Source organism: Octopus bimaculoides, chromosome 2 (genome assembly GCF_046866305.1).
Source record: "Octopus bimaculoides isolate indiv1 chromosome 2, ASM4686630v1, whole genome shotgun sequence".
Lineage (NCBI taxonomy): Eukaryota > Metazoa > Mollusca > Cephalopoda > Octopoda > Octopodidae > Octopus > Octopus bimaculoides.
The window spans coordinates 107,241,786-107,269,330 of NC_142929.1; the positions used below are offsets into that span (position 1 = coordinate 107,241,786).

The following is a 27,545-nucleotide window of genomic DNA, read 5'->3' on the forward strand; positions in this document are numbered from 1 at the left end:
CACTCTGGAATTTAGATTGCGAATATTTCTTCTCAGAAAAGGATATCAGAAAGACTAGGATTTTGTGGCGTTAAACTCTCAAGTAAAGAATATGAGAAAAAATTCTGAGTTCTGGTGCCCATTCTCGATATTTTGGTGCAGAATTAAGTGTCATAGCAACCATTCTTTGTTCGTTCCCTGTTTCTCAGAAATTAAAGATTGAAAATTCTTTCCTCAATAAGTCCAATTTATTTTTTCCGAAAAAGCTTTCTGCGCCCTGCAGCTATATTGAATATTTTTCCATTGTACATAACTATATGATGCGAATTAAAAAAATCTGTTTTGAAATTATACTTTTCTGTGTAATTTAGTGTTTAGTAAAATGATATAATATTGTTCTGAAAACCTTATATTCTATAAAATTGTTACGAATAATTGAAGTTTTCGAACTTTCGTACATATCTTTATGTTTCCATTCAATCTATCTGTATTTAACCTTTATATGTCACACTGCATACGCCAGACAACTATAAAGTAGAACCTCAATTAGTTTTCAAAAATGGCGAATAGAATTGTGAAAGAAAAAAATAAGTAGAAGGAAAATGGCTGTGAGGTATTGTCAGTGATAATTTTTATTATGATATTATTTTATTCCTCTTTGAAATGTAATTTCATTTCATTATCAAACTAAGTTTTGGTGAAATGAATTATTACTCAATTTATAAAGACTATTTGAGTAAATTTTTCTATTAGGACTTGTAGTGATTTTATGTTAATCTCAATAATGGAGTCATGTTTGAAAATTTGACCTTTAATATTGGCAATTCTTGTCTCCTATTAAAACTACCCATTTTTTCATAAGAAAAATATGTGCATCGGGTTTTCTCAACAAATTAGAAAAGAAAATAAGGAGAGCTAAATCATACATACATACATACATACATACATACATATATATATATATATATATATATATATATATATATATATATATATATATATATATATATATATATATATATATATATACATACATAGGTTTTGGCTTGAATTGGTCCAGGTCATGAATTGGTCCAGGTCACCAACTAACTAGATATTTATATATGTTTCATGTTACAGTCATACATTGGGTACCATAGTCTATTCGAGTAAAGAGTTATTGTTCGCAGATGTATAACCGGATATAGGCGGTTTTTCTGGAATTTGTTGGAAGTATTCATCCAGGAGTTACCAACATGAATAGCGTGATATATTTAACTTTCAACTCCTAGGAGTTGTAAAATTCTCTTCCGTAATCTATTAGGGAACTATATAATTGTTTCGAGACTAGCTATCACTTTTGAGTTTGTATCCCCATAGGCTAGCAAAATCTTATCTTGTGGAGTGCTTCAATAATGTGGACAACGTTGGATATTTTAATGATCTCGATTTTTCTCAGTACATTTTTATATTAAGCTATAAAATGACGAGATAATTTGAGTCAAAGAAAATCAACTATGATCTTAGTACTGAATAGGCGTCTAAAACCGAGTGCCATAGTTTAACGTAACTGACGCTCACCGGAAGAAATGTACTTGTAATAGAGTCATTGATAGAAATACAACAATGATGAGTTAGATCTCTCCTTCAAAATAAGATAAATTACGATGTCATGAAATAGCCATATCTCTCATAGTTATCATATCTATATTTATGAGAAAAGAGTTTGTAACTTTGAAATAGGGAAGTTATAACTTTAGCTATCAGCAATAAGGAACGTTACAAATTTTCTTTGCATGAGTAAATCACGAAGATAAATAATCGCCTTGACGTTGTAGTCCCATTAAATAACTTGGAAATCCCTTACAGTGCTTGACTAAATACATTGCTGCAGGAACATTATTATAAAGTATTATAATTAGTGCTATATTGTATAAATATGTGGATACTGGAATTGTATGAAACAGTTTCTAGGAATACAAAGAAACGCAGTGCAATTTGTTCTTTGATACATCACATAAGCATGCAAAATGTTTTATGTGAGAATGGTAGCGGGTATACTTATATGTAGATGTGTGTTTGTGTGTGTGTGTGTGTGTGTGTGTGTGTGTGTGTGTGTGTGAGCGAGTGTGTGTGTCAGTACGACGATAACGACACCTGTGCATGCACCTACACACACATACGCACACACACACAAAGAAACGCATGATCGTGGGCTGAACCTCTGTATGATGGGACGAAAAATGTCATTTCACTACAATACCCCACCTATTACTACTACAAATACAATTACTACTACTACTACTACTACTACTACTACTACTACTACTACTACTACTACTACTACTGCTGCTGCTGCTGTTGCTGCTGCTGCTGCTGCTGCTACTGCTGCTGCTGTACTGGTAGAACAAATTATAAACTATGAAAACAAAACTTGGTGGTTAGGATGGTGACTGATTTTATATAGATATATATATGTATATATATATATATATATATATATATATATATATATATATATATATATATATATATATATATATATATATATATATATGTGTATATATATATATATATATATATATATATATATATATATATATATATATATATATATATATATGTATATGTATATATATATGTATATATATATATACATATATATAAATATATATATATATATATACATGTATACATATATATACGTATGTGTCTGTGTGTGTCTGTGTGTGTCTGCGTGCGTGTACATGTGTGTGTGTGCTTGTGTATATGCATGTGTGTGCGCGAGCGCCTGTATGCTTTAAACTGAATAACCTCATTACAGACAAAAAAGCATTTAACAATAACATCAAGAATCAGTAATTACCTGAATTCAGGTATGGAGGCGTACCTCGTGGATGAACCTGGTCTATGTACCCTAAGAGACCCAGTTTGATATCTGGGGGTGTTACCGTTTTAAGAAGAAAAGCTATTGGTGAAGATAGCAAATCAAAGCTTTGTCCTGATTCCTTTACTGTTGAGGCAGCAGATCACCTGAAATAAAGAATTACATTCTATTACAACAGAGTATATTACAAGATAATGTTAGATGCTGAACACATTATTAATAAGTTACAAATGTTGCTGGGTTGTAAAGATACTGGTGAAACCTAATATATCACTTAACATATCTAGGACAAATCAGTTTTGTGGTGCTCAAACCCCCTCGGGGTAACGTACGTAGGCGAATTCTTTGTTTAGTAGTAGAAGCTAACAATAATAGTTGTTTAATCAGTACTGTAATTTTATTTTTATCGTACCTAGCTTCGGTGATGGAGAATGGAACTTTAAGAGAGTTGAGTGTAGGTATTAAGATGTAAATTGTGTGATTACCTCTCGTTGTATATTGATATAATGATTATTGTTGATACTAATAACTAACTATGACCCATAATAACTGTAGAATGGTACATTGATGAAAAAAATAAAGTTTTGTTATAAATGAAAAATGTATATATCTCAACTGGACAAGTAGTTTGCGTGAACTCTGATCCGTAAAGTCATTGACATTGGATTTAAATGATACTTGAGAAAGACACATATTCAATTAATTATCGTGTCCCTGGGATATTTTATTAGTTCCTAAAGTTTGGAGAGGAAGACGATACAATTATCTGCCAAGTAAAATTGATTCCATTACCAGGTGTTTTATCCACTTGACAATTCTAACGCTGCATTAGATTACTGTTTCCTATGTTTAGTACTCCAAGATGTAAAGTAATACTCGTAACATGTCATGGTACTGTTGAAGAAGAACAGGTATGTGTATCGTTCCAGTATCGTTACTAATTTAGTCAAGAAAGTGTGTACTGCATCTTATTACAAGCTCCAGGGAGAAATAAAGTTTGAGAGGGAAATAGGAAAGAGATGCGGCATGATGTAAAAGGACATCTTAAATTTGAATGCTGGAGCTAGTGACTCCAATACAGTAGGTGTCTCGATAGCAACAGTAAAAGTGTAAAATGAGAACCTGCTAGGTGGGAAGATTTTTGTCAAGTAAAAATATATTCATCATAAAGATTCTGTTCCCATCTGTGAGGTCAAGACTATTAGTATCTACTTCACAGGCAAAAGCAATGTTTCTCAAAGTAGGTAATTAACTTAGTAAAGTCAGTTATTAAAACGAAGGATCGATTTGCTGGCACTCTGCCCTTGCTATCTTATTCTGTACGAGTGTAGCTCTTGTCGACTACTTTGAGTGACTCTTATTACTTTGAATTATTTTAATGTTTCACAGTAATGATTCAATCCCTTGGAAACAAAATGACCAATATAATATTAAGTTACATGGGTTTCCTCCTTATGATTAGATAACCTCCACTTGATCATTTAGAAACTAAGAAGTAGATATGCTATCGTAAACCTGACATTTAAATTTCCCTATTCCTCCTCTATGCTGCTTTTGAATTATTTTACAATTAATTAACATCATTCTTAAGAGAAATAATAATACAAAGGCGTCAGGAGTTTCTCAGAGTATTCACAAATATACTTTATGTACTGATTTTTAAAATACACGCGGAAACCACTGCATGTGCGATCGATTTGCTAAGAAAGAATTGTTAAATCTCCCACATATTACAAACACTATGTCTTGAAGAAAAAAGACAGATATATAGTGGAAAAAAGTAGCCGTAAATAAACTATATCTGAAAAAGTAAAAGAACAGTTATGTCAGGAACGATTTTGATCACAAGTCATATATTTTAATATAAGATATTAGCATTACATACTTTATGTGGAAACGAAGAAAATCGTTTTGAAGCGGCTTCATGTTGCAAAAGGTGAAATTTTATTGTTCCGCGTGCACACACACACACGCACGCACGCACGCACGCACGCACGCACGCACGCACGCTTGCACGCTTGCACACACACACACACACACATACACACACACACACACACACACACACAAACACACACACACACACACACACACACACACACACACTTACACAGAACTCTCCACTTATCAACACAAACTTACATCAATTTGAAAGTGAATTTACATTTTAAAAACTGTTCAACTGTAGAATATTTCAGAATAAAATGCACATCTATTTTTTTTACCAGAAAACAATTCCCAGAGGATCAAGATGGAAATATTAAATATCTTAGTGCTGTGTTATTTTAACGGTTGTTTGATAGCTTTATGTAATAGATGCCTGTGCTTGTACGAGAAGCAACAAAGAAATACTACAAACATGAAAAGAAAATTGAAATACTTTTGTCTATAGCAATCTTCTATATTAGCAAAATGGTTTCGGTTTTTAGTTTTCTAATATTGATGTTTTGTTCTGGTATTACATGAATAATAATTCAATCTATCAATCACTTAATCCATATTTTAGAGAGCCGATAGCTTATCAGTAGATACGTGCCTTGCAATATTTTACGCTTCAAGTTCAAATGATACCGAAGAAGACTTTACCTTTCATTCCCTTATGATCAATAGAATAAATAGTGGACATGTACCGGTTTTGAGTCACCCTTTACTTACTGCCAGAAAAAAAAACAACAATAATAATATCTTAGAGAAATGATAGAACATCTATGCTATTACCTACATTGTTTAATTTCGACTACTTTTGGTCGAAATTTCTTTGGAGTCAATTTGGTCTTCCGCCTCTTCGTGCTTGGTATAATGGTATTTATATTCTACTGGTATCAATTCAATGGAAAACACAACGATCAAAATCGACCGCATTCTTAGTCGGAATCAAATAATAGTTTTGTTGATAAATTATGATAATGTTCATATAAATACATTTAATAAACATATACATTCACCTTCAATGTGTAAATAGACGTTGTGGTTAAGGTACTGGGCTCTTTCCCTGCACGTCAAGTCTGGAAACAACTCGACCAGTTTCGATTGCTTATTGATGTGATATCACGAACGTCTACTCGTGATCGTATTGCAGAGAGTGAAAGCAGCTTACAAAAACTCATCATTATGAATAATAACCGTTACAAATTTTACTCATTTGTATATCAAAAGATAATACAATGAGAGCCCTGTTGCTTAACCACAGTATCTGTTTTACACAGTGAATATATGTTTATTAATCATAAGTTTGTGAGGATAATGGATTGGTAGACTAATATGAAAGTCGGAAAAAGAAATAAAAAACAATGTTTTACTGCATTTGTTCCGAGCTCATTAAGTTCAAATCTCACCAAGATCAGCTTTTCATGTATCGATAAAATAAAGTACCAGTCAAATACTGGTCGACTAACCACTTCCATTAAAATTACTGGCCTTGTAAAACAATTACTCATACGTATGTACATTTATTGACAATTTATCCACATACACTCTGGTTCAGTACTTTAAATTATTCGACTCCCTATGGCGGTGCCCTAATTCAAAGAGTCTACTGGACATGATGTTTTCTGACTTTGTTTCACAAATACAAAACACATACATTGGTGATGTGATCGAACTTCCTGTGCCAAGACGATCCAGTCGGGTTGGAATAACAAATTAAAGAATCGCAACAGTCAGTTGGGTAAGTTTTGGTAAATTTGGTCAAGCTTCTCGGCTGAGCGGTTATGAATGCGTATTCTCTTATTTGAATTGCATTATGAAATAGCAAAACATGAACCAATACTGGAACTCCTATGCGGTCATTCGATTTGTGAGAAAGAATAGCCAAATCTTCTACGCAATATACTTTAGCGTTTAAAAAAAATGAAGGAAACGTCGACTAAAGACGGTTCTAATATAATAAAATAGACGATACTCACAACTGAATACTTTAACCTTTATTGTATTGGGTACGTTACTTTAAATTGATGAATGTCTTAATATGCGCTATAAATATGAATAATGTATATGTATACATACGTATACATACACACATACACACATACACATATAATATATATAAATATATATAGGTAGATAGAAAGATATATTGATAGATAGATATGTATATATGTGTAAAGATATAAATATACATATATGTGTGTAAAACATATGTATATGTGCTTGTGTGTCTTAATGAAATTCCAATAGAAATGATTGTGATTAGACTTTCATCAATGTAAATAATTGGATAGATAAAAGACGATAACCATTAATGCGTAAAATTAGTTGAAAACATACATCTCTCTCCAACTTTCTCTTACACACTCTCCCTATGTCACTTTCACTTTCTTTCCCGCTTCTTCTCTCTCGTCCACACAAAAACATATACAAATTGTCACGCAAAGATACAAATGTATCCAAACATTGCAAAGATAAACATATATACAATGATATACATAGACACACATAAACATATAGATACCTATCTACACACAGACGCTTGCTAAGAAATTGATGAGCTGGAATAGGAACATAGTCCTAATTATATGCATATATACCACCATAAGTACACAACCAACACGCGTACATCAATTAACTACACCGTTTTAAAATCCGTCACAAAATATAAGGAGATTTTGACAGGGCTTTTCAAAATGATTCCTGAAGTTTGTACGCATACATACATACATACATACATACATACATACATATATACATAACACATCCGCACCCACACATATTTGTGCGTGCGTGTGCCTTTCTATATGTGTGTGTATGTCTATATACATATATATGTATGTTTGTGCCTATATTTGCATTCGTGTGCGTATGTATGCTTCTATATATCTATATATACATTTATATGTGTGTGTACATGTATTTATGCGCATGTATGTAGGTAACAGTATCTATTTAACCCGAAATAATACGTATTTGTAACTATTTCTTTTTCAGTAACTGAAAGGATAGAAACAGTAATCAAAGAAACAGCAACAACAACAGCAACAACAACATGTTGAACATAGTTCAGTAAGTGTTTAATTGCTAAGGCTGTTTGTTGGCAAAATGTTCTTTTATATATTATGTTCCGTTCATTAGTTTGCATCCTAATGAATTAAACCCTTCATGCGCGAGTAAACAATTCATATAAAATAAGATATACTCACACAGATTACGACACATTTTAAATAGTTGATATGCCGACACACGCACACACATTAACAATACTGTGTCAGAGTGTGAGTACGTGTATATTCATGCATGTATATTGTGCGTGTGTGTGTATATATATATATATATATGTACATACATATATGTAAATATATATGTGTGTGTGTGTGTGTATCTTTGTATAAATGAACGTATAGAATGCCTTTTCCTCAATTGCATAGCAGTTTTGGAGAAGTCTTGATTAGAAAGATTATTTATTTCCTATTTGTAATTGGTACTATTTGCCATTAAGCAAATGGTCTACCTACTCTAAATTTATTTTGTGTAGTGTCTCGTATACCCTTATCAGTCTTTGTTGTTCAGAGACATGCTCAATTTTGTTTCATTCCTGTAAATTGTCAAGGCGATAAATGTGTTCTACTTCTTTTGTCGATGTCCAAGTGACACAAGTACTAGAGATATGGTACGGCAATTGCTACGCTACTGACGCATATTGAGACAAAATCATGTCTCAATACAGCTGCTCTCTTGTTTCCAAACAGTCAAACTGTTTTGTCCTTAATATCATGTCAATTTTAGAGAATCTTTCATTCTTGAGCTCATATCTCCTTCTCATTTGGAGTATTTCTTACTAACAAGCGATTAGTCTACTCGTCACAGAAGCGTAGATAATTTCAATAAATCAAGAATTTGTAAACATTAGTATTTGTACATACAAGAAGAAATAGAAATGTTAGGTTGATTAAAAATATTAATCATGAAATAATTTGATTCAAATACATATCTTTCCATAGAGATCCAGTTTGTTATTGGATCAGACAGTAACTTTGAAAACGATAAAGCTTTTCGAAGAACTATCCAGTGAATTTGGGCATAGAGATTGCAGGTTGAAGTAATAAATCTGATCTAATATATATATCACCAAAAAGATAAGATTCGGGAATACAGGGGAACTAGAAAGAAGTTAGAATTATATGTAATGAAACCAGTGGTGCTTGCCCTAGATACAGAGGTAAAGACTGGAATAGGATACAAAGCAAACAGGGTGAACACATGGTACAAAGCCGACAAATATCAAAGCGTGATGTTGTAGAGGCCACAGCCCATGGAAAACTAGCCCAAAGATTTAGGAAAGCTCTGAAGGAGATCAAACTCAACATTAAGATCGTTGAAAAGCCAGGGAGCTCCATCAGATCACAGTTATGTTGGACGTACCTCTTTGAGAATACCACATGCACTAATGAAAACTATATGGTATGTAAGATTAACCCTGGCATTAACTGTAGAACTAGAAATGTAGTCTACAGCATAAGGTGCATAGAGAGTGCTTCTAAAGACAAGAACAAGACATACATTGGTGAGACATCTAGAAGCATTGAGGAGAAATTAAATGTACATTTGAGACAATATGACGACAAAAAACAGTTCTCCATACTCTACCAACATGCCAAAGACCAACATGGAGACACACTGGGTCCACTTGACATCCACATTCTATCCAAGCACCCGAAGGACCCAACACTCAGACATACCCCATACTAAATAGGAGATATACAAAGAAGGCAGTGATACCCCACAACCCATAGTTTATACATACACAGGTAGATTTATTAGTAGGCTGTTATGTAGGCGAATATATATATATATATATATATATATATATATATAAGTAGGAAAATGGATATGTGGGCAAACAGACAGATAAGTAGATAGATATGGACATAGGTAATACGGACAGACAAGTACACACACGTACACAAAAGGAGACGGAAACACATGACCATATACACACACGCACACTGCACACACACACACACACACACACACACACACACACACACACACACACAAACACACACAAACCCATACATATAGACACACTCAAACAGACAAGGAGACAGAAGTGCACACACGAATACACACACACACACACATGTAAAAACACACAAACATGCACACACGAACATATAACTATGCAGAATACATACATACAAATGTACACTCATGCATACATATATATATATATATATATATATATATATATATATATACATACACGCACACACACGCATAAATACATACATACATATGTGTATACACATGCACACTGACGCACACATGCGCACAAACAAACAAAAAGAACGCAGCTCCGATAACGGAGAGAGTCAACAAGTATTGAAGAGATTTCAAGAAGTAGCGAAAATTTTAGGAAAGAAAAATGAATGAGTGGAAATTGAACCGGTGAATGTGTTAATTAATAAGGTATTAAAACAGAATCACTCTCCAAATAGTGCAGTACGTTTACAATGGGAACGAAGCAATTCAAGATATGACTAAATACGCATGATAGTTTTCGGATATAATGTGCTCTTGGTGAATTTATATTCTGACGAGGGGAGATGGGATACCGGTCGACAATGGAATTTGAAAACAAGCTAAAAAACATACTACACTTTAAGAATAAAGAGGTGACGATGTATTGAAAAGCATGGTAGACTTTCAACATTTGAAATTTGAAATGTATTGTGTTGTTGTTTGCAAGACAAGTTTTCCGGATTTAATGGCCAGCTTTCTCACCCTTATACATCATAGATGCTTCTATCAATTTATGTATCTAATAGCGGAAAGCAACATCAGTATCAGATACAAAAGGAGCGGTTGAGTTATTAAAAAATATTTATAAACGGAAAATGTCTATATATATATATATATATATATATATATAAAAGACATGTACTAAATATGTTTAGAACTAAGTCTCCGCTAAATAACGAACATAACATTTTGTCCCAAGTGTTTATAAGATTGTTGACATTTAGTAAATGTTTGGGTGTGTAGATGCCTTGAAAAGAAATCAACAGCTACATGAAGTAATCTTAACCTAAAGTATGTTTCATACTTTGCAGGCTTGGGACTATTCTTAAGCAAGGAGTTTAAAGTGTTTTGATAGAGGGTGGCAATTAATATTTAAGCATAATACCTTTAAGAAAATTTGTTCTGCCTATCTTTAGGTATTGTTTCTACAGCGGGAACTGACTATTTAAAAGGAAGTTATTGGCAAAATACGCACACAAATGTTGTGCGTTGCGTATAAATATTTATATGTATACATTTGTATAAATATGGCTGTGTGTATATGTATGTACGCATGTATGTATGTATATATACGTATGTATGTGTATATGTATGCATGTTTGTGTGTGAGTGCCATCGTTTTACTGGCTAGCATGGGTTGGACGAGTCGTCAACGTCCGAATCGGCTCTTATTCAGTGTTATTGCCCTTCTGGTTATTGTCTGGGTACCGCGTCTCCTCGTTACATTTTGTTTATGGTTTAGCACTGTAGAAGAATGTCTTTAGTTTTGATTCCTGGTTGAAATCCCTCCACTTCTTTGGCTCTGAAAATGCTATTTAGAAATACATATACATTACGACTTCCAGTTTTCTCCCCCTCTCCCGGTATAAGACCTTGCTTTAAAAAGGAACATTAAAAATTGTAATAAATCTTTATATCTAGCTGAGAACGATGAAATATTTTAAGAGTAGATCTTTAAATAGCGAATACAACATCGCTTCACTGCTGATTTTATTTTCATAAACATTTAATCTCTAGTTATATAAGTCACTGACTGTTGGTAGTTGTAAAAGTGAGGAATTACTAAGTGAAAATATCACGGACTTAACTGACTAAAGACACTGAAGTGACAAAATGAGTACTGCATTGAGACAGTGTCACGACGAGAGAGATTAAGGCTTCTCAGTGCAGTTGCGAATGGTTGGTTTCACAAAGCAATCGGTTCTGGTGCGATTCACAAAAAGTTCAGAGTCAAGATCAATTGACAACTATTACTTTGATGTTCATTCCTTCAATTTATTTCTAGCTGTTGCTTAATCTAGGTTGGTTTGAATGTTTGTTTGCATTCAGATTGGTCTGTTTATTTGTCTTTCTTTCTTTCTTTCTTTCTTTCTTTCTTTCTTTCTTTCTTTCTCTCTCTCTCTCTCATTGTCTCTATTTCTCTATGCATCACGTATGTATGTATGTATGTATGTATGTATGTATGTATGTATGCACGAATGCATGCATGCATGTATGTATGTATGTATGCATGTATGTATGTGCGTATGTATGTACGTATGTATATGTGTATATACGTGTGTATGCTTGTGTGTATGTATGTATGAATGTGTGTATGTGTCTATGTATGTATGTATGTATGTATGTACACGCCCGTGCGCGTACGCATACATACACATATATACTAGTATAGTTTTCAGGAACCATTGTCATATATATAACTATATGTTTGAAATATATTTTTTTAAACCAAAATAATGCAAGTTATAAAAATTAATAATACAAGCCGTTAGTACTGCTACCTAATATTTGAATATTTTAGAGTCAGGTCCTCTTCTTCAGGAAATTTTCAAAGAAAAGCTATCGACACCTTTACTCCTTAAATTTCTTGAAGATGAACCAGTTAAAGTTACTAACCATCGATCTGCATTATTAGTTTTTTACGATTTTCATTGTATTGGCTAAAAAAAAACAGTATTTAACACACACAAACACACACACAAACACACGCACGCAGATGCACACATACATAAACATATATAAATATGTATTATATGCGTATATACGTATGTTTATTTGCATATATTTATATATGTATGTGTGCATGTATGTATGTATCTACTTAGCCTATCTATATATATACATATAAACATCTACAAATATATGCAAACGCGCACATAATGTAAACGAAATGATACGTCAACAAAAATCAAAGCAAACATAATTATATTTCTCGCATATCAAATGCGTATTGCGATTCAACTGCAATAGTTGTAGACAATACACGCATTGGGTAGTTGTAAACGTAACCGAAACATATGAATCGTGCTAAATCTATTTGGATATAAGACTTCACAGTAAAATGCTCGATAGACGCTGGGTCTGTAGTTATAGAACCATTGACGTATTATCATTGCTTTTTTTGCTATTATAGTTTTGATTAATGTGAACATGTTTTATACAGCAGAATTTCTGCGGGCAAACAGTTTACACAAAAATGATATTATAATCTCTCACATTGGAATAAAAGCTTCGTAAACTACGTCAGTTATAATACCAGAGTTGAGCTGATAGAAGCGGAAGAACATCAGCTTTGCTTTGTTATTTATAACATCCACATAGAGAAAAATTTATACCATAAAAGTCACGTGTATGCAAATTATATGGTCAAATTCTGTTGGAGATAATACAGTAAATGCCAATAATACATTAGTGTCGATTAGGACGATATATTCCTCACAACGAATATTGGTCAATATGGCAATCAAAAACAGGTCATTAATGATAACTAACAAATTCACTCTGCTTCCAGATATAATAAAACGAAAAAAAAAACAAAACGTTATTTATCTACCATATTTACCACCTTTTAGACCGTTCTCTTCCAAATGCTTGTTCTCCTGCAAACAAGTCCCTTCCCGTTGGCGTTTTCTCATCTGTCACAAAGTTCCAGCAATCCAACTGAAACAACATGCACACTATGTGCAGTCTTCTACTGATTTAGTTTTCCAGTTTATGAAGGACAATAAAATAGAGAATATTTTTTCGCTAAGGAAGTTAATAAAAACCGAAGCATGTCCGTAATTTTCACCAGATCCACGCCAGTCTGCATTGTTTATATCATAAAAATATATTGATCTAGTGGTTTTTATGAATTTATCTTCCGCGATTGAGATTTTTAGATTTTTAAACAAATCTAAACGCAGTTTTTGTCTACAACTCACAGTATTACGTATATGAGGCCGTACTGTATTTGCATTTAGCCCTCTAAGGTATTAGTTAACATAAGAGTACAGTCAACCACTTCACTCTGCATACTGTAGGAGAAAGCAACATCAGATTTCATTATAAAAATCTCCCACTTGCATTACGGAAGCTGTTATAGAAGTACACCTAATATGTATTCGAAAATACAATATATTAATGAATATAATTTTTCACAGTATGTCGAATTTTGATTAATGTATAATATGTAATATATAACATATAATTATATAAAGTAACACATGACTAGATTTGCACGCAAATATTCACTTCTTTCTCATTAGAAAATCGTTTCCGTCACTCTGTACGTATATCCTTTCATATTTCTGATAAACAACCATATGCACATTGCACTCGTTGGTCAAAAGATTTTCATTGATGACTACTTCTTAAATATAATAGATATCACTCTTCTATATTTCATGTATTCTCACAAATTAAATAGGTAATTTATAAAATTGGTCTTCTGATAACTACACACATACATAAATAAGCACATGCAAAAACAAAAACAAATCAAAAACAATACGTGGGTTTCATCCTCTAGAAATGGCAGTCAAATTTCTTTCGTATTACATCAAATAGCGATTTAAAAACCGAACTAAAAACAATCTGCAAACTTTCAAGAAAGGGTCAATTTAAAGATATAAAAGACGAACTGGTTAAAGTCTTTCATCGCAGTTCTCTCAATCAGGGCTGTCTGGCGCTAAGCAACAATAGCAACAAAACGGAAACTCACTCGCGCACATGTTAGGTGACAGTTGTTTCATCTTTTCAATATTAACCGTCTCAAATGAAACATTTGTATATCATTAGAGTGTAATGACATAAACTTAACGATAAGGAGGCCACACCACACTATGAATATCAAGTGATAAGCAAGAATATAAAGACTGGAAACTATTTCAACAGCAGTTTTTAGATAGGAGGGCTTCTTCCTAGACACTTACAAATCAGGCCTAAAGAAATCTAGGTGGTATTCGAATACAGAGTATTGGATGATAATCCAAATATCAGTAAACTGAAACGCAAGTTTTGAGCATATGAAAATTTCTAGATTTTACAATTGCTTGAATGATTGATGTCAAGGTCTCTGAACCTCAATCATGATGTTCAGTGACCTTTGACACACTCTATTTGTTGTGTTTTAATGCTCTCGTTGGGATGAATAGGATCGGTTGACTCTGTGTTCTTTCTCGATTCTACCTATTATCAGGATTTACTCCCTTGACCTATGCCTTTTCGCAGGCTCTCAACGCAGTGCAGTTTTATGTTTAATCTAGTTACTTTCCAATGCTACTGAGCTCACTCTGCCTTCCCAGTGTAGCACTAAAAAAGCTACTGGTGTAGCATTGAAAAAGCCAAGGAATGCCTTACTTCCAGTTTTTTGTAGTACATCAAAAACAAACCAGAAAGTACTAGGTCCCTGCGCTGTTGCTAGATAGTCGTTGACCCTACACTGAATTCATTAATTCTTTTGACAGATAATGCTTTAATGTTTTTGTCCTGCTGGGTTTCTAGTGACCCTCCTTATGAAATAAACCTGGTGGAGAAGACGGTTCAGTCATCGCTAATCCGACGATGTAACAGGTTGGACCGAACTGCATGTTATCAATAGCTATTGTGAGCGAATTCTTTATTACTCACTAAATGATATGACTGCACCTAGCAATCTAAAGTAGATGAACACTAAGCCTCAAACTCTTATCACCGATACAACGTACTCACCATCATTTCTTGTAAGAATTTCTAATGATTAATATACAGTTTTGTCGTATGAGGTAAGGTTGCATAAGCTCGAAGTGAGTCGATGCATAATTGTAAAAATTTAACTTTATACAATTAATATCCATGGGAAAGTTATAGATGCCACTACATCTCATTCTCTTATAAAAATCTGTGATCTTATGCTGAGACAAAAATAAGTCAATTTATGTCGACGGGCGAACTAAAAAGAAAATGTTATGATTTTGCCACGTGTAGGACAATGTTTATGATGCGGTCGTATATCATAATCCCAGAATACCTTGCGGTGAACAAGCAACAACTGTTTCATATAGCTGTATACTTTTATTAACATTCTGCGACATGAGAGCGGAAATCGGTGTTTCCGTTGCACACGACGGAGAATTAGATATAGTGCCATTTATCTTTGTAATCAAATTAATACACAAAACCTACCTTCATTTTTCTACTTCCATTTTTTTCCCCCGTAAATCAAACAAACACGCTATAATGAGCGTCATAATTAACGTTATAGTTCCTAAAACACCAACGGTGAGAACAATAGAGAAACTGTGTGAAGTATCATAATATAATATTGAACTGGATAACCTTAGAGAAATGACCAATATTAGAGCTGTTCTTAAAGCGTGTTTGATTGGAAAATGAATGCGTTTCTTTTTGTTTCTAATTTCTAATTTAGATGATATCGTACGGAATAACACAGACAATGTAGATTATACTCATTGGTACTTAGTGCATCCAGACAAACAGGACCTCAAATTAACACACATTCGCTATGCTTTACTGGTACACATGTGTGTGTGTGTATGTGTGTGTGCGTGCGCGTATGGTGTGTTACTAAACCTATTCGAACGAAATGGTGCGTACTGAGTATCCAATACAGTAGTCTTAGTGTTTTATGATAGTTATTGAAATAAGTCCACTAGCTGTTAATTTGTGATTTACGCCAGCGATATATATATATATATATTATATATATATATATATATATATATATATATATATATATATATATATATATATATATATATATATATATATATATATATATATATATATCAATTGCGTACTGGAGTCGATCTAATCGACTGGCCCCTTCCCCAAAAATTTCGGGCCTTGTGCCTAGAGTAGAAAAGGTATATTGCTACTAGAACATTAATAACTTGTATAAAATGAACTTCGACATAGAACCTTCCAATATATATAGAAATGACACACACACACACTCAACAAAACTTCCTTTCTAAAAAACACTTACAGCTTTCTAGATACGGCTAATAGAGCTGATACCACAAACAACGTATGTGGTGGAATGTTTGCTTATAAAAATTTGTATATGCACACATGAGAGTAGGGGGACATCCGAGTAAGGCTGTGCACACGAACCCACACATATAGATGTGCATTGGAGTACCTATAGCGACCTATCTATAATGTTTGTAGGCTTTTTGGGTGCCTTGTATTTTTAAGGGTTTTTTGACATATATCTTTTTTATATTTTTGCATGTCCCACATGCTATACCTTCATTTATGTATTCTTTATTATTATTATTTTTTTTTTCCTACTGTACCCTTATTTTTATTTTTATTTTTATTTTTATTTATATTTTGATTTTCAATTTTATTTTTTATTTTTATTTCTATCTTATTTTTGCTGTTGTTTTTCTTCTGGTCTCTACCACACCTCTGTTTTTACCTCTTGCTCTACATTTGTATGTAACCCTTTGTGAATCTCTGAAGAGGCCTAGAGGTTCGGGCATGTAACCCCATTTCAAAATGTCATCCGATAATCACTCCGGAAAGGAATATTCGGATAGAATGGGGTTTGCTAAAACTAGGCCGAAACAGCTGTAAGATTAAACTTCTGTTCATTCTCTAATTCCTTATGTACTTTGTACTTCTATATGTAAACCATGTTGGCAAAATAATATAGTCTGCCATTAGACACCTGTGCTTTGGTTCTTTCTTTCTTTTTCTTTTCTTCCTTTTTTTGTCACTTTTGCTATGAATTAAATTAATGAATTCAACGGGATACACCGTCTGCAAGTAGTTGGGTTCAGCATATTATCCTCCATTTTCTAATTGTTACACAAATTTTGGGTAAAACCTCCACTTTTACCCGCTCCCACTGATTGCACCTAGTATATCACTAGTGTAGCAATAATTGGGTACCCTCCCAGCAGTATACTGGATAGATACTATCCCTTAGTGGGTTGAACCCCCAACCCCTAACTCTCTCACGTTATATATATATATATATATATATATATATAGCCATATATGTTTATAATACACATACACAAATATAGACTTATGTTTGTGTCCATGAGTGTATATATATATATATATATATATATATATATATATATATATATATATATATATATATATGTATGTATGTATGTATGTACGTATTATTGTAGGTGCGATAAATTATAACACAGAACACCTTGGTGTACTTGGTTACTTTAAATTTCGGAATGTCATGTCAATATTGACGTCATTTTCCATTCCTACTAGCATATATATATCATAATATGCTGCAGTAATATATCACTCGATTAAACGTCGTAGCCTGCAAGACTCGGATTTATAAATTATAAACAGCTATGTCCTTTCACGATTCGAATTATTGCCCTGTATTTTTGAGGATAGAAAACGGGATTTTGACATCTATGTCAAACGTACGTTTATGTCATACGGACGTAAAATGGTTTACAAGCAGAAGTCGGATTGACGTCGATCTCTTGCTTTACTGCAGGGTTCACAAAATGTCTATAGAACAGAACGTCTACGTTTTTGAAATTAAATTATCTAAATCGTTCTTTTTTGTTTACTTCCATTACGATATAATGGTGGTAAAATAGATTTATAAACACGAACACACTCACATAAACACATACAAAACACGCATGCACGCACGCACACATACATACATACATACATACATACATACATACATACATACATACATACATACATACATACATATATACATACGTACATAAATACATACATATACGCACATACATGCGTTTGTGTGTGTATTCATTTATATTAAATAGAAGTTAATTTCAATTGGCAAGAAACACGATTAATGTATTGAAAAAATAGAAAGGAAACTAAATATTTTTTGAGTGATAAAGATGAAATTATCTTTTTCTGTTATTCATATCGGAATGTTTACCTAATTCTAAATACACATCAGACGTACGAGGAGTGTAAATGGTGCACGGTTGGTGTGTTTAAAAACATCTAAATGGTACTTTGCCCCGCTATAATCAACGTTCATATTATAGAGGCAATATAAATATAGACATTTTAACTTCAATGTTAAGTAAATATCTTATTGGAAGTTAGGCAAAACATCATTTCAATAGTATTTGTGGCATAAAAAGAAAGATGTTAATGTGTTTTATTTATGTTTATGCGATTAAGAAGTAATTTATCAAAGAGGTCAATGTTAATCTACTTAATTTATGTAAGGTCACTCCAAATGGTATTAAATTTATTTGGGTGGGGTTATTACTTGAAGAATTATATTTTCTTCTTTAGATTTTTAACCATCCCCCATCTGACCGATAAAAACGAACTTTTATTTCAAACGGAGATGGGGAATGTAGAGTAAGCTATTAGGAAGCAAGTAATATGAAATGTATTTAATTGGGAATTGAACCAGCACTAATTTGCTTTAGCTCAATAATGTTCTTTTAATAATATGGCGGTAAAATTCCGCCGGTGTCGACTTTGCCTTTCATCCTTTTGGTGTCAATAAAATAAGTACCAGTTGAACACTGGTGTCGATTTTATCAACCAAGCCTCTTCCAAAGCTACTGGCCTTGTGCCAACATTTGAAACCAATATTTTGGCGCTAATTTAGCAGTAACGAGAGAACGCTGGAATAACAGTTATTTAGTATCTTCTGAGTTTGAAAACTTCTTGAGGCAGCTTTACCTTTCATCCATGTGGGGTCTATTTAAATGCGATCTTAATATCTAAGTAGGATATCGGGCTTAATTCCATCAACTATATTATCAAGTTTGATTTGCTATTAGTCAACAGAATACAGAATTTCAGTTAACTTGTGATAGAGTTATGTGCAAGATCCAAATTAAATGAATCCATAATTCATGGCCGAAGCTAATGAAATTCTCCTATATGCTAGTACGATTGAAAATGTGATGAAAGTTACCTTCTCTCATTCCGTCACCATTTTGATACCTATTACTGTGTCATGAATAAATAATGCACAAAAATTATGAGCGGTGAAGGAGAAGAAATCGCAGAACGCCTGATTTGCTTGCCCTTCGATATCTCGCGATTTCTTTCCATTTGGGGTGATCAAAAAAATATCAATAGAGTCTATGCGATAGATGCCAAGTTTCCTTACACTCATTGCTATAACCTGGGAAACACTCAAATTTGAAACTGTTTGCTGATGAAGTTTCTAAAACTCCACATTTAAGTCTTAAGACCAAACAATAACTTGATATATACTGCATACTTATGAATTTACAAACATACAGGTTCATTGTTTTTCTAAACAGATTCCTTATATTGGCAAAAGGTACCAATATTACGTCAATATTGTTCCAGTTTAAGGCGGTATGCTGGCCGGATCTTTAGCACGCCGGACAAAGTGTTTAGTGGCATTTTGTCCATCTTAACGTTCTAAGTTCAAATTAAGCCGAAGTTGACTTTGCCTTTCATTCTTTCGGGTCGGAAAATAAGTTCTAATGGAACACTGAGATCGATGTAAATCGCTCCCCAAAATTGCTGGCCTTGTACTAATATTTGAAACCAATTTCTCCAGTTTCTCATTTACCCACCACAAAATATGACGTCTTTATAAATTGCAAAAAAAAAAAAAAAGACCCAAACTTTCTTGTCTTTTTAGTAAGTGTTCGTAGTTAGGCTGGTATCATTATTTCTGTTGCTATTGCAGATTATTACAACACTCTAATTTAGTGTAAACGCTAGTCAAGTGGGTAAGCCGTAGATACAGTGAAGTTTCGGGCAAAATGCTTTACAATTGTTTACTTTTTGTAAGTTCTACTAAGACAGATTTTGCGTTTCCTACCAATAAGAAAAGTAACAGTCAAATAGTCATAAAATGTAGATTCGGATTTTGAATTCCTACTAATGTGAAAACTTAATATGAAATCCGGACAATGATATTTACATACCAACATAAATAGAACCACCTAACAGTATTTGTATCCATTATTTTACATTAAATATGCACTTGGTTCTACTAAGCGCTCATCTTCCAGGCTAGATGAAATATATACAGGTAATATTCTGGGATCTTGTCTTGCATTCTCGAAACAGAGTGATTGGTCTTATATCCAAATACGACATCAACATAAAACTGTTCCAATGTATGCAGTACGTTACACTTTAAGTGATTCCTATCTCTGATGCAGTTACATATCCTCCATATTTTAATTCTGAAAGTTCTTCTCCACTGGGTAGGCTTCGGTAAGTTTATTTTTAATGGAAAACCAGTATGGACAATGCATTCTGGTCCACACACACACACACGCATACACACACACACACACACACACACACACACACACACACACACACACACACACACACACACACACACATACGCACACACATATATATATATATATATATATAATACATCTCTTTCGCAATCTGTACGCCTTGGTATCTTGGTATCAACATGCATCATAAACACATACGCACAAACATACATACGCATAAACTCCACATATATGGTGGGACAGAGACTGCAAGTAACTATCTACTAGAATTATATATGGGATACTATATTCCACTAGTAGTAGTAGTAGTAGTAGTAGTAGTAGTAGTAGTAGTAGTAGTAGTAGTAGTAGTGTCAAGGAAAATTTTTAAAGATCGATTTTAAGATAGTTGCTGTTTCTGTTCCTTTCTTATTTCTATTAAATTCTTTCATTTTACCACTTGAAATTCTTCTCACAGATTTCAAACCGTATCCGTTTGCTCCGCTTATTGTTCTTTCTAGGTTGTTTACTTTTCTTCTAGACCATTCTACTTTCAGTTCCCTTCTTATTTATTTTCTTGTTTGCTTTACTTCATAGCATCAGCACGGGAACCTGCTGTAACAGCGATGTTTTTTTTGTTTTTGTTTTTTTTTTGTTTTTGTTTTTCTGAACCGAGGACAGTATTGAAGATAATACCGTAAAGTTAGTGACGTAGGTGCCCCGAGGTAAGCTATCTCCTTCAATTGGAATCGCAGTAATTAAGGTTTTATTTAAATATTGCGGTTTGTTATTGCCATGATTATCAGTTGCTACTTTTTTTTTAATAACATAGAATGTACGTACGCACACACATAGCTATGTATGTATGTGTGTGTGTGTATATACATACACATACAATATAATACACACGTACACACACACACACGCACATATGTATATATATACACACACATACATATACACATGAAAGGCAAGAGCACTCAGTGCATAAAGTGGAATTTGTGTGTGTGTGTATGTGTACGTATATATATATATATATATATATATATATATATATATATATATATATATATATATATACACACATATATATACATATATATACGTATATATATATATATATATATATATATATATATATATATATATATATATATATATATATATATATATAAACACATATATGTATATACATATATATACGTATATATATATATATATATATATATAAACATATATATATATGTACATATATATACGTATATATATATATATATATATATATATATATATATATATATATATATATAAACATATATATATATGTACATATATATACGTATATTTATATATATATATATATATATATATATATATATATATATATATATATATATATATACGTATATATATATATATATATGTATATATATATATATATATATATATATATATATATATATATATATATATATATATACGTATATATATATATATATATATGTATATATATATATATATATATATATATATATGTATATATATATATATATATATATATATATATATATATATATATATATATATATATATATATATATATATATATATATATATATATATATATATTATATGTGTGTGTGTGTGTGTGTGTGTGTGTATATATATATAATAAAAAGTAACAAAAGAATGAGACCTCGATATGTATATGTTATAATTTAGAACAGACATTAAATGGTTGTCATTATAGTACTCGGAGTTTTAAATGTCGGAGCGAAGAGCTACGATACATTCTCGTCGGGTAATACTTTTACTGTTTGCTCTAAACTATAACACACACACAACACACACACACACACACACACACACACACACACACACACACACACACATTGTATATATTAGTCCTTCCTTTCTTACTTTAGTTTCACATAAGTGAATTACAAAGGTGTCCAACTAAGGGAACCTCTTAAGTAAATATGTTCCTGTGTTTTGGGTTCATAACTTATCGACTAAAATATGGAAAATCTTACTCGCCTAAGCTTTCCGTTCATGCAGTATGAAGATGTGTACCACAACATTTTTCCGGTTATGATTTCTTTCCGTGGTATTTCGGTCGGGCATATAACTAATCTTACTTCTCCTTAAAACTGCTCTGGATAAAGCTTTTGTACTATTTCGAGACCGAAGCGTCAAAACTCGGAGACAGGTTAGAGATTTTTTCAGCTGACCCCCTTAACCAGATTCCTGAACATTGTGGGTGGATGGCAAAGAGCTATAATATAGATTGAATCTGACTATGCGACAAAATAATTCTACTGCACGACAGATGTTGACTTTAGACTTCACGAGTATCAATGAAAAACATTTTATATGTACAGATTTTTCAATAAAGACTGTTTTTAAGGAAATCGTATAGCGAAAAGTATAGTTAAATGAATATTGTAAACCGTATTTACGATTCGATTTCAATTTTCGCTTCCAGTCAGTTTAATCTACCTAGTAATGGTATTAACAGCAATAGAGTTCAATAGAGTTCAGAGCCAGTACTGAAAGTTGCGATGTTTCGTATACGAATACGTCTATGTTAGCAATGCGATCGAAGATTGCAAAAAGAAAAAGTAATGGGTGAATATGCATATCTCAAGAGTTGTTGCTCCTTCTTCAGCACCACATAAAAGCCATTAACTCTCCACGAAAGCATTACTTAAAAACTTACTGTGTTTAGCGGTGTTACACTAAAGGATAGACTAATTTACATATTGAACACATTCCGGTGCGTAAATATTGATTGATACCAAGGAAACAGAATGGTTGCTAAATGAAATACTATGTCCTTGCTACCAATATATATATATATATATATATATATATATACATAATGCTTATATATATATATATAATGTCTGTATGTGTTTCATTAAAAACGCGACTATGTTCCAATTTTAACCTTTTTATTACATATTTTCATATTTTCGTATCACTTTCTTGCAAGTTCGTTTAAATTCGTGAAGTTCCTAGATCCATATTCAACTTTTTCAGACCTTCACAATCTCATCTCAAGGAAATGAAATAGATTTGGATTATAGGCTGTTCCTTGCATGGTGGCCGGATTTGTGTAGTCTTTGCAGCGAGAGGTTTTTGACCGCTACGCCTCCACGTCAACAGTCACATATTAATTCCTATTTTTGCGGCCAAATATATGTAAGCTTTACGAAGGTCTTTATAAGTATATATATGTGTGTGGTTTTGCGTGTGTATGTGTTTGCATGCATACGAAAGCGCGTATGTGCGCGAGAGCGTATGTGTGATTGTGTGTACGTGTGTGTGCTGTAAGTCCTGATTGGGTAGAATCTCGGTGTACTCCAAATGTAGCACTCGACCCGACCTCCTGGTTCTCACTTTGGAATCTCAAGGAAGATCGCTGGCGCAAAAATTCCAAATATATCATCGGTAAATAAGAAGGTGAAGAATGATCTTTCATTAAAACTGAAGCTGACAGTTTGTGCCGCGACTCGAGTCTCAAGTTGGGGGTCAAACTCTCACCTTCAGTTTTAATACAAAACTATATCCTCTTTAACATTTATTGAGCACTCCTTTCTCATTCATTCGACATTAATAACGAAGGTATATTATATATATATGGTATATATATATATATATATATATATATATATATATATATATATATATGTATTTATATTATGTATTTATATTATGTATTTATATTAAATATATAAATATATGTATATATATTTAATATAAATACACATTTAATTTAAATATACACATGCACACGCACACACACTTATACATCTATACACATATGCACACACACATGATTCTTTTTGGTACCGGTGAATCTCGAAGCAGATAAAGCTATAGATAATAGTGTGTAAATATTGGGTTTAACAACACGAGTGCGATGGTGTAGAAATTTCTGGTGTCTAACGTAAAACCAAGGTACGAAAGTAACTATATATAGAACTATATACGTATAAAGATACATATGCATACATATTACATACATACGTATATGTGTAGTGTGTATGTATGTATATATATATATATATATATATATATATATATATATGTATATATACATATGTGGGTGTGTGTGTGTGTATGTATGGATATAAAAATATAAAGATCTATACTCAAGTAATCATTGTCAGATCGTCAATTTTGTATCATTATGTAAATGATTTTACGCTGCGGTTTATATTTGCTTATATTATAATAATTAACCTTTACCTATTAATGAAATGTTAAATAACAATGAAACTGGTCTGTTTGATCCTCATCGAAAGCTGTCGATACATTTCATGTGTGCATGATTTTGTAGCTAGACCAAACATGTAAGGATACAAATCTGTACATTCGGGGGAAACCAAGTCTACGCCTGGATCACAATAAAATTTCGCCATTTTTCTTTTGTGCCAAATTAACATGATAATAATATTGACTTAGAGGGGCGTACTAGTAAACACCTACCGAACTATGTGCTGGTTCTCGGATTTCTGGCGAAAGATGTTTGATTTTAGTTATGAAACTAATGTGTTTCCAAAGAAATTAATTTTACATATTCTAATTTTACAATCATTATGTTGTGTCGACCCCACCACCCAGGCGAAGAAGTAGGATCTCCCAAGACATATAAATAGAGGTAGTCTGGCCGTGGTAGGAGTGTTGAGTAGCAGTTGTGTAGCGGTTGAGTAGAGATCATCCGAAGGTACTAGATAGCAGTAGTTTGAGACATAACACGTTATATATTTGATATCTTCTTGTGAAAGAAATAACCAATCTATTTCCTTTGCTGTCATTCCCATTGTCGCCAGTTGAGGATACATGCATTAAGGTAACACTTTCTCTTCTAGGGCGAAAACGGAACTGAAGCGAAAATTGTTAAGAAAAATGGCAATCGGAACCATGATGCTTCTATTATTCCAAGGAGTTTAGTTATGTAAGAAAACAGAAATAACAGTGAGTGTACATCAAAACACATTTACAGATTCAGCTTGCCAAGACTGTACATACTATTGCTTGGCGGCCATCATTTACAGATAAATAAAACAACCACTAAAATTTGACCGTAATGATACACTGACATAATGATCGTGAAGTATATGACGATCTTACTTGTCAAAAGTCTTCAAAGTTGTGTCATTTGTTACATAATATATCGATCGAGTAGAACATTAGCTGTTAGGAAAAATAACGAAAAATTACATCGGTCAGTTACATCAGTATTGGTTTAATTAAAAACTTTTTTACGTAACAACAAACTGTTAGTTTTGATGTTGGTTTTGATACAACTCTACTAGTTAGAGCGTGTTTGTGTGTATGTACCATTGTATTAAATTAACAATAGACACGGCAACCACTCACGACATTTATCAACGACAACGACAGCAACAACAACAACAACAACAATATCAATAATAATAATAAAACAACAAGTCAACATAAAACAGAAAACTGGTAATTATATTGTAGACTTAATAGAAATAGTTGTTAACATTTTTAACACAAAGCCTCAAGTTGATTAAACATAATTAAATTACTTCAGTTGACATGACTTAAGCGACAAAGTAACTCCACACACACACACACACACACACACACACATACACACGCAAGTACACACACATACACACATACATACTCACACATATACACGGACACACACATTACTGGTTCTACAAATGGCTGTGGTCTTGATGGGATGAGAAACTCATCAAAATAGCTACCCATCCACCTATCTATCTATCTATCTATCTATCTATCTATCTATCTATCTGTCTATCTGTCTGTCTATCTGTCTGTCTGTCTGCATACATATGTATGTATGCATGTATGTCTATCTGTCGTTCGGTATGTGTCTCTGTCTATGTGTAGTTATGTATATGTCAGTGTATGTATGAATGCATATCTATCTGTCTATCTATCTATCTATCTATCTATCTATCTATCTATCTATCTATCTATCTATCTATCTATCTATCTATCTATCTATCTATTTGTCTGTCTGTCTGTCTTTGTTTGATTGTTTGTGTGTGTTGTGTCGACGCTCCCAGGCGAAGAAGTAGGATCTCCCAAGACATATAAATAGAGGTAGTCTGGCCGTGGTAGTGTGTTGAGTAGCAGTCGAATAGCTGCTGAGTAGCAGTCGAGTAGCAGTTGTGTAGCGGTTGAGTAGAGATCATCCGAAGGTGCTAGATAGCAGTAGCGTTGAGACATAACAGTTCGTTTGTTTCTTTCTATGTATTTACATATGTGAGTGCATGTATGTGCGTGTGCACTTACAAATAAGACAAAATTTAAAGAATGAAGTTAAGTTGGAACTGATTCGTAACTAGTAATAGTGTAGAGTCTGAAATGACAATGGATCGTGTTTTTACATACACACATATATATATGTGTGCGCGCGCGCGCGCGCGCGTGTGTGTGTGCATAGATAGATAGATAGATAGATAGATAGA

The 27,545-nt window shown here is 32.8% G+C and overlaps 1 protein-coding gene across 9 annotated transcripts in view; it reads right to left on the bottom strand.

Annotated features, from left to right (window-relative positions):
• The window catches only part of LOC106870378 (LIM homeobox transcription factor 1-alpha), a 316,008-nt gene that overhangs the window by 164,670 nt on the left and 123,793 nt on the right, over positions 1–27,545 (bottom strand). For 8 of the 9 annotated variants that reach the window (XM_089347439.1, XM_089347433.1, XM_089347437.1 and 5 more), the window contains exon 2: positions 2,825–2,991. The gene's annotated coding sequence lies outside the window, so the exon portion shown is untranslated. The remainder of the gene's footprint in view (positions 1–2,824; positions 2,992–27,545) is intronic. The other variant, XM_089347435.1, reaches the window with a different exon arrangement.